We start from the raw sequence: 6,000 nt of genomic DNA on the forward strand, positions 1-6,000 counted from the left end.
ATAAAAAGAAATACCAAGCGTTTTTTTTCCTTTTTCCACCTTTGTTTGAAATAAAGTGACAGAACGGATGGACTGGCGTGTCATTGACTTTCTTCCTCGTCATCATTATTATTATTATTTCATTCTGACAGAGCTGCTTTTAAAAAGACGTGTTAACCAAAGACGAAGACGACAGTTGTTTTTCTTTTTGTGTTCAGTGTGTTCTGGCGTTTCAGCGCGCTGACAGCTCTAATAGCTCTCGGATTCTGTGAGAGAGGACGGTCAGGGTTCTGGGGAAGGAAACAACATAAAGTGCATGTCCCGAAACATTTATCCTACTCACTCTTTCCTCACAACAAAAACAGCCATGTGAGTCATCCGCTACACAGCACATGATTGCGGTTAATGACAAGGACCTCTCGTGTGAAGCACTGCTCTTGTCTGTCAGGAGGAGTAAGTAGTGTGAGCACCAAACATCATAGGTAACACAGATGGGCCAACATTTCCTACTGACGAGCTATATTTGTGTCTTTTAATCATCACTCCAATATCTCTGGCTCTTTAAAAGGAAACACAGAGTATTTTTTAAAAGCCTCCAGCTAAATATCTCGCTGTGTTTGGACATGCAGTAAGGTGACCTTCATCATCATGGTAACAGTAATAAACACAGGATTAATGTTGTGAAATGGTGGTCATTTGGTTGGATTAAGGCACCAAAACTACCTTGTTAGGTTTTAGACAGGGATCATGGTTTGAGTTAAAATACGTATGTTGGTTATAAAATAGACGTAAGAATGTATATTTTTGGTAAAGTGCGTCTTCAGAGCAGTGGCTGTCTTGTTTTTTTGATTAACGATGTTGCGGTCGGCTACAACTGCTGCTTCTTGCATAACACCCAAGAATCTATGATCAGACTATTGCATTGTGGGTAACGTTCAGAAGACGAGCGTATGGAATAAGTAAGATGACAGTTCTAGTTATGCATCATTTTGATTTGATTAATCATGAGTGTGATGATGTTACAGGAGTTCGATGCGACGTCGTAGCCTTTACACTGGACCTTTAGCTATAGGTTTTACAGATTAATAATGCAGCCATATGAATAATTTGCAATGGTTTTATAAGACAAAGACTGACAATTTATTTGTCATTTAGTTTAGTTTCAAGTAAGTGATCTTACGGTTGCAGAGACTTTGTCTTATGGACCGTCTGTCCTGAGAGATGATGAGCTGGACACATCTAATGTGCAGCGTTTGAAGCTGCACACTATACTTATATAACATGTATTTAAAGAGAAAACAACAAGTAATAACAGTGTGGTAAATGCTTGCTTTCAATTATTTATTCACTTATTCATAGGATGGAACAAAAACCGGAGCCTTGCAGAATATGTAAATTTAATTAATGTCATCATCGTCGACGTGCGTGGGAGAAGAAGACTGCTTATCATAATAGGTGAAGAACAGATTTGCGTGCACATGCTCATCACAACTTCACGTGCAATTTCCAGAAAAGATTTGTCCCAGGGATCTGCAGGGATTCAAAATGTGTGTCTGCAAAAAGCTGAAGTCGACTCCGCTGCTTTTTCTTAACTTTTGCAACACTGAGGCAACAATCTGCAAACGCCTCCTTTTTGCATCAGGGTTCAGAAGTTCTTCATTCGATTATTTTGATTTGAATGAGGCCTTCGAACGTGTGACTTTGACTGTGCCATCTTGCTCTTTTATATATATAAAAAAAAAAGCTCTACATCATTTTCGAGTCAGCATGTGATTCAGTGCCGTTATTCAGAACACCGAACGAGCCGCGCTAACAGCGAGTGTCTCAGCTGTAATTCCCCGTTTTCCTGTAATTCATTCAACAGGCAAAAACACTTTCTCTGTACATTCGAAGGTGCCAATGTTCTCAGGCTGATTGCGTCAGTAACCCCTCCTCCCACCTCACCAACACACACACACACACACACACACACACACACACACACACACACACACACACACACACACACACACACACACACACACACACATTCGCTCCCTCATTTTGCAGGAGTTGCTCCAGAACAGCCGTCCTCAAGGTCAGCTGGCTCAGTGCAGCCTCTAATAACACTCTAATTAACTCCACACATGCAACAAACACTTGTCATCCGTGATCACAAAGCCAAATCCAACCTGTTGGAGCGTGACACTTTCTCTCTTGCCGCTTTCAAGCAAAACACAACAACAACAACAAAATACTCAATATAAGTTAGAACATATTGGACTGGGCCAGCGTCCCCTGGTAGAAATCTAATCATTTAAACAAACACATTCAGACTGAGGGGGTCATTTCCTCGTGAGAATGAATTCCCTGGCATACTCCACCCTCACTTCACAGCGCATCATGTTTCACAAACAGCAGCATCAACGGCACTCATCAGCACATAACAAAGTACTTTATACAACAGCTTCAAGCATGGAGGGAGCTCGCTGCGATCCAATTTAAAAGTGTGGAGGGGAAAAAAGAAAAAAAAAAAAAACATGATTAACAAGTGCATAAAAAAATACAGAAAAACAAGCCCAGACCCATGAGACACTGTACAGCAGTGCTGCGGCTATTTGATTGGTGATTAGCAGGTCGGTTTAAGCCATGATTCACTTCCTTAAAATTACCTCCCTCGGACGGGACCCCCCGGGAACTGACAAGAAGGGTGGGCTGAGGATGGTAATCAGCTGAAGTCTGAAGAGCAGAAAGATCGGGCTCAAGTGAAAAATAAGGATTTCTTAATGCAACCCGGTGGCCCCTCTTACAGAGACAGTGACTGACAGTCTTCAGCGTGGAGCTACAGTAATTATCAGGCCTGTCTGAGCTCGCGAGGTAACGACTTGAATCAGAGATGCGAATGCTGATAGCATGAGGAAGCAGTCAGGGTTTGTTTTCCTTCTTTTCTTTTTTTTTTTCCTTCAGCTGAGGCCTTTCACGTTTCTTTAAGCTGTGAGGGAAACCTGGCTGCATTTCAGCACCACGTCGCTGTCCACTCTTAATCCTCTGCAGGCTTTCTCTGGGACAATGACAGGTTTTTCCTTTAAAGCCTCAGTTCATGCAAAAAAAACCCAGCGTGCAAACTCTTTTGATAAAAAGGGAGAAAGGCGAGCGACCATTTTGGTCTCATCTGGCATTCGTCTATCCTTGATTTGCAGTGTTTGTATTTCCAGAGCCAAAAATACTCTGACAGCCCAATTAGCACTCTCTCTTATCAGACTTTGTATGTGTTTTTAGCCATGCTAGCAGCTTTGCTCCAGGGCAGCAATGTGAGCCAGTCCATTGTTCAGTCTGCTACGTCACCCAAACTTGATTGGATTGCAGCAGATATTCATAGTCCCCAGATGTTGTATCCCAAAGATTGCAGTGGCCCTCTGACTTCTCCCCTATTGCCACCAGCAGGTTGGCATTTATGGTTTAAAGACAAATGTTTGGATTATTATGACATGCTACAAATATTCATGGTCCCCACGTGATATATCCTAATAACAAAACATGATATCGCACCACCAGCAGGTAAAGATATCTCCACATCTACTTCATGGATGTTCCACTTTGTGACAGACTAAATAATGTGACTACAGTTTGCACTGGCACGAAATGCAACAGAAGTTCATGCTCCCCGGAGGATGAACCCTTAACATGATCCAGCACAGCCAGCAAGTCAAAGTTTCACCTTAAATATGTCGACATCTACATCATGCATTCACAAAAAGACTGTCTCCAGACATTCAGGGTTCCCAGATGATGGATTTTAATGACTAACTTTTCAGCAGGTTGAACTTTCTGGTTCGTAATGAAAGTCTCAATAAATATTGTAACATTCGATGGAATGTCGTGAAGCCGATCAGATATTCACAGTCTCCATTGGATGGATCGTGACAAGCAGATCCTGTTACGTTTCATTTTGCACCATCAAACTTTGAAATGATTATCAAACTTATCATGCAGCCATTTTATCATTGTGAGCACGTTATCATGCTAACATCAGCATTTCAACTCTTTTAGGGATAAGAATGAGTTTAGCAAGGGTTAATTATTTACTCTCAGCGCAAAATAAATGGCAACTCCTCAGGGTGAAAAAGTATCTACTGTAGCCTAAAATAAAATAATAAAAAATATCACAGGGATGTTAATCGATGGGTGTTTTTGTACTGAGAATTTAGTTTGCGGATTTATATCATTTATTGTGTTTTTAATCATTGCTGTTCAAGAGGGGATACCAAACGTTTCAGTTCAGTTATGATTCCTGTATAGAAAGATATGCGATCGACGAAATAATCCAAAATGACCCACATAAATCCAAGTTCAGTTTTTTCGGTCTTTTGCATGAAATATTTACACATTTACAAATAAATAAATAAATAAATCACAATTTGCCTAAAATTCCTAAATATTCTGATGGGCTCTTGTTTTTGCTGTCTGTATATTTTGACTCTGTCTCTCAGGCGTCCTGTTAAAATCAAATTAATAATCCAGGATTGTAACTGCACACTGCGAGTTCAGCTCTCTGTTGAAGATGTTTTAAGGGCTGTCATGGTTTCTTCTCCTGTCACTGTGAAAGCAGGCCAGGGAACAACAAGCCGACAGATGTAGGCTACTTCTCCCTGACCGCTCTCCACCAGCACTGGGCTGAAGTTGGAGGCTGCCTGCGGCCAGTGGAGCATCTCAGCTCCGTGTGGTGCTGATGCTGCCGGAGCGGAGCGTCTCCTTTAAGGTGAGCTGTGCGCTGCCAGCTGTGGACGCTGCTGCGAATGGAGAAAATGCGCGTATACTAAATAAACACGGCAGATGATGATGAAGATGATGATGAGGATTTTTTTTTTTTTTTTTTTCCGGTTCTGATCCTCGTGGTTTGGCCCATTTCGAAACGAGGCTCGCAGGAACATGGCTGTGACGCGCTGCGCTGTCAACACACACACACACACACATCCAACACACACACACTCACACACACTGTGTCCGTCACATCCAGAAGACATCGAATAAAAGAGGATAACTCACGCGCTCCCGGTGATCGATCCGTGGATGCCATCGCTCGTTGGAGGAGTGGGAGGCGGCGGGAGGAGGAGGAGGAGGAGGAGGAGGAGGAGGAGGAGGAGGAGAAGAGTAAACCCCCCAATATAAAAAAAAAGAAGAAAAAAAAAGAAGCGCTCTCTCTTCCACCGTGTGTCAAGTGGCCGGTAGAAGAAAAAAAAAGAGCCTGCTGGCCTCTTGCTTCCAGTCGCCCTGCTGCGCTCCTGTGGCAGTGGGAGGGGAGGAGAAGCGGTGGCTGCCTCCTGTGGCTGCCTCCGTGCGGGACTGAGCGCCTCACGCCGCGCGCCGTGGAGCTCCACCAGTGTGGGATGATGATGTCGCGGGAACAGGAGCGTCAGTCTCTCCTCTCAGCGAGAACATCTCACGTCTGCGGCTCCTCCGCTCAGCCCTGTGCTGGAGGAGGGAGAGTCAAGACAACGCATCTCTCTGCAAAAAAAAAAAAATCCAGCACAGAAAGATTATCTAACACTCTTATTCAGATAATAATAATAATAATAATAAGACTCCTCCTCCAGTAATTCAAAGCAGAGACACATGGGGTCCTGCGCAGCTCCTCAGCAGGAGAAGGACTCAGATAAAAGCATCAGATAAAGCAGACTGAAGTGTATTTATAGCTCCGAGCTAAAGGGAAAACAATTCAACAGCTTACATTTAAAGCCACATGGCTCCACCGAGGCTCCTTCTTCCTACATACATGAGAACTCTTCACACCTTCTGTTTTACACACTGTGAGGGAGAGAAAGTGTCTGCATGTGGCCAGGACTGGAACAAACTGCCTCACAAACACAAACACTTTAATATGGCACAAACACTTCTCCGGCCTTGACCCTGATGATGTGTGTCAGTGTCCCACTTTCATGTGCTCATGACTTGTCCCAAGAAAGAGGAATTTATTTTTCATTGGTGTCTTTAGTGAGTTTTAGAGTTTAAAGTCTATTAAATATGAAGTTGTTTTGTCCTTCA

General features: G+C 43.1%; 1 protein-coding gene across 3 annotated transcripts in view; it reads right to left on the minus strand.

The window, feature by feature from the left end:
* tbkbp1 (TBK1 binding protein 1) overlaps positions 1-5,724 on the minus strand; it is a 67,929-nt gene extending 62,205 nt beyond the window's left edge. The window contains exons 1-2 of one of the 3 annotated variants that reach the window (XM_037082400.1): positions 5,687-5,724; positions 5,005-5,425 (exon numbers count right to left, since the gene is read on the minus strand). The gene's annotated coding sequence lies outside the window, so the exon portion shown is untranslated. Of the gene's footprint in view, positions 1-5,004; positions 5,506-5,686 lie in introns of those variants that run through there. The other 2 variants (XM_037082399.1, XM_037082401.1) reach the window with 2 other exon arrangements.
* Positions 5,725-6,000: the final 276 nt, after the last annotated feature.

The sequence above is a fragment of the Acanthopagrus latus genome, chromosome 20 (genome assembly GCF_904848185.1).
Source record: "Acanthopagrus latus isolate v.2019 chromosome 20, fAcaLat1.1, whole genome shotgun sequence".
In the NCBI taxonomy this organism is placed as follows: Eukaryota; Metazoa; Chordata; class Actinopteri; order Spariformes; family Sparidae; genus Acanthopagrus; species Acanthopagrus latus.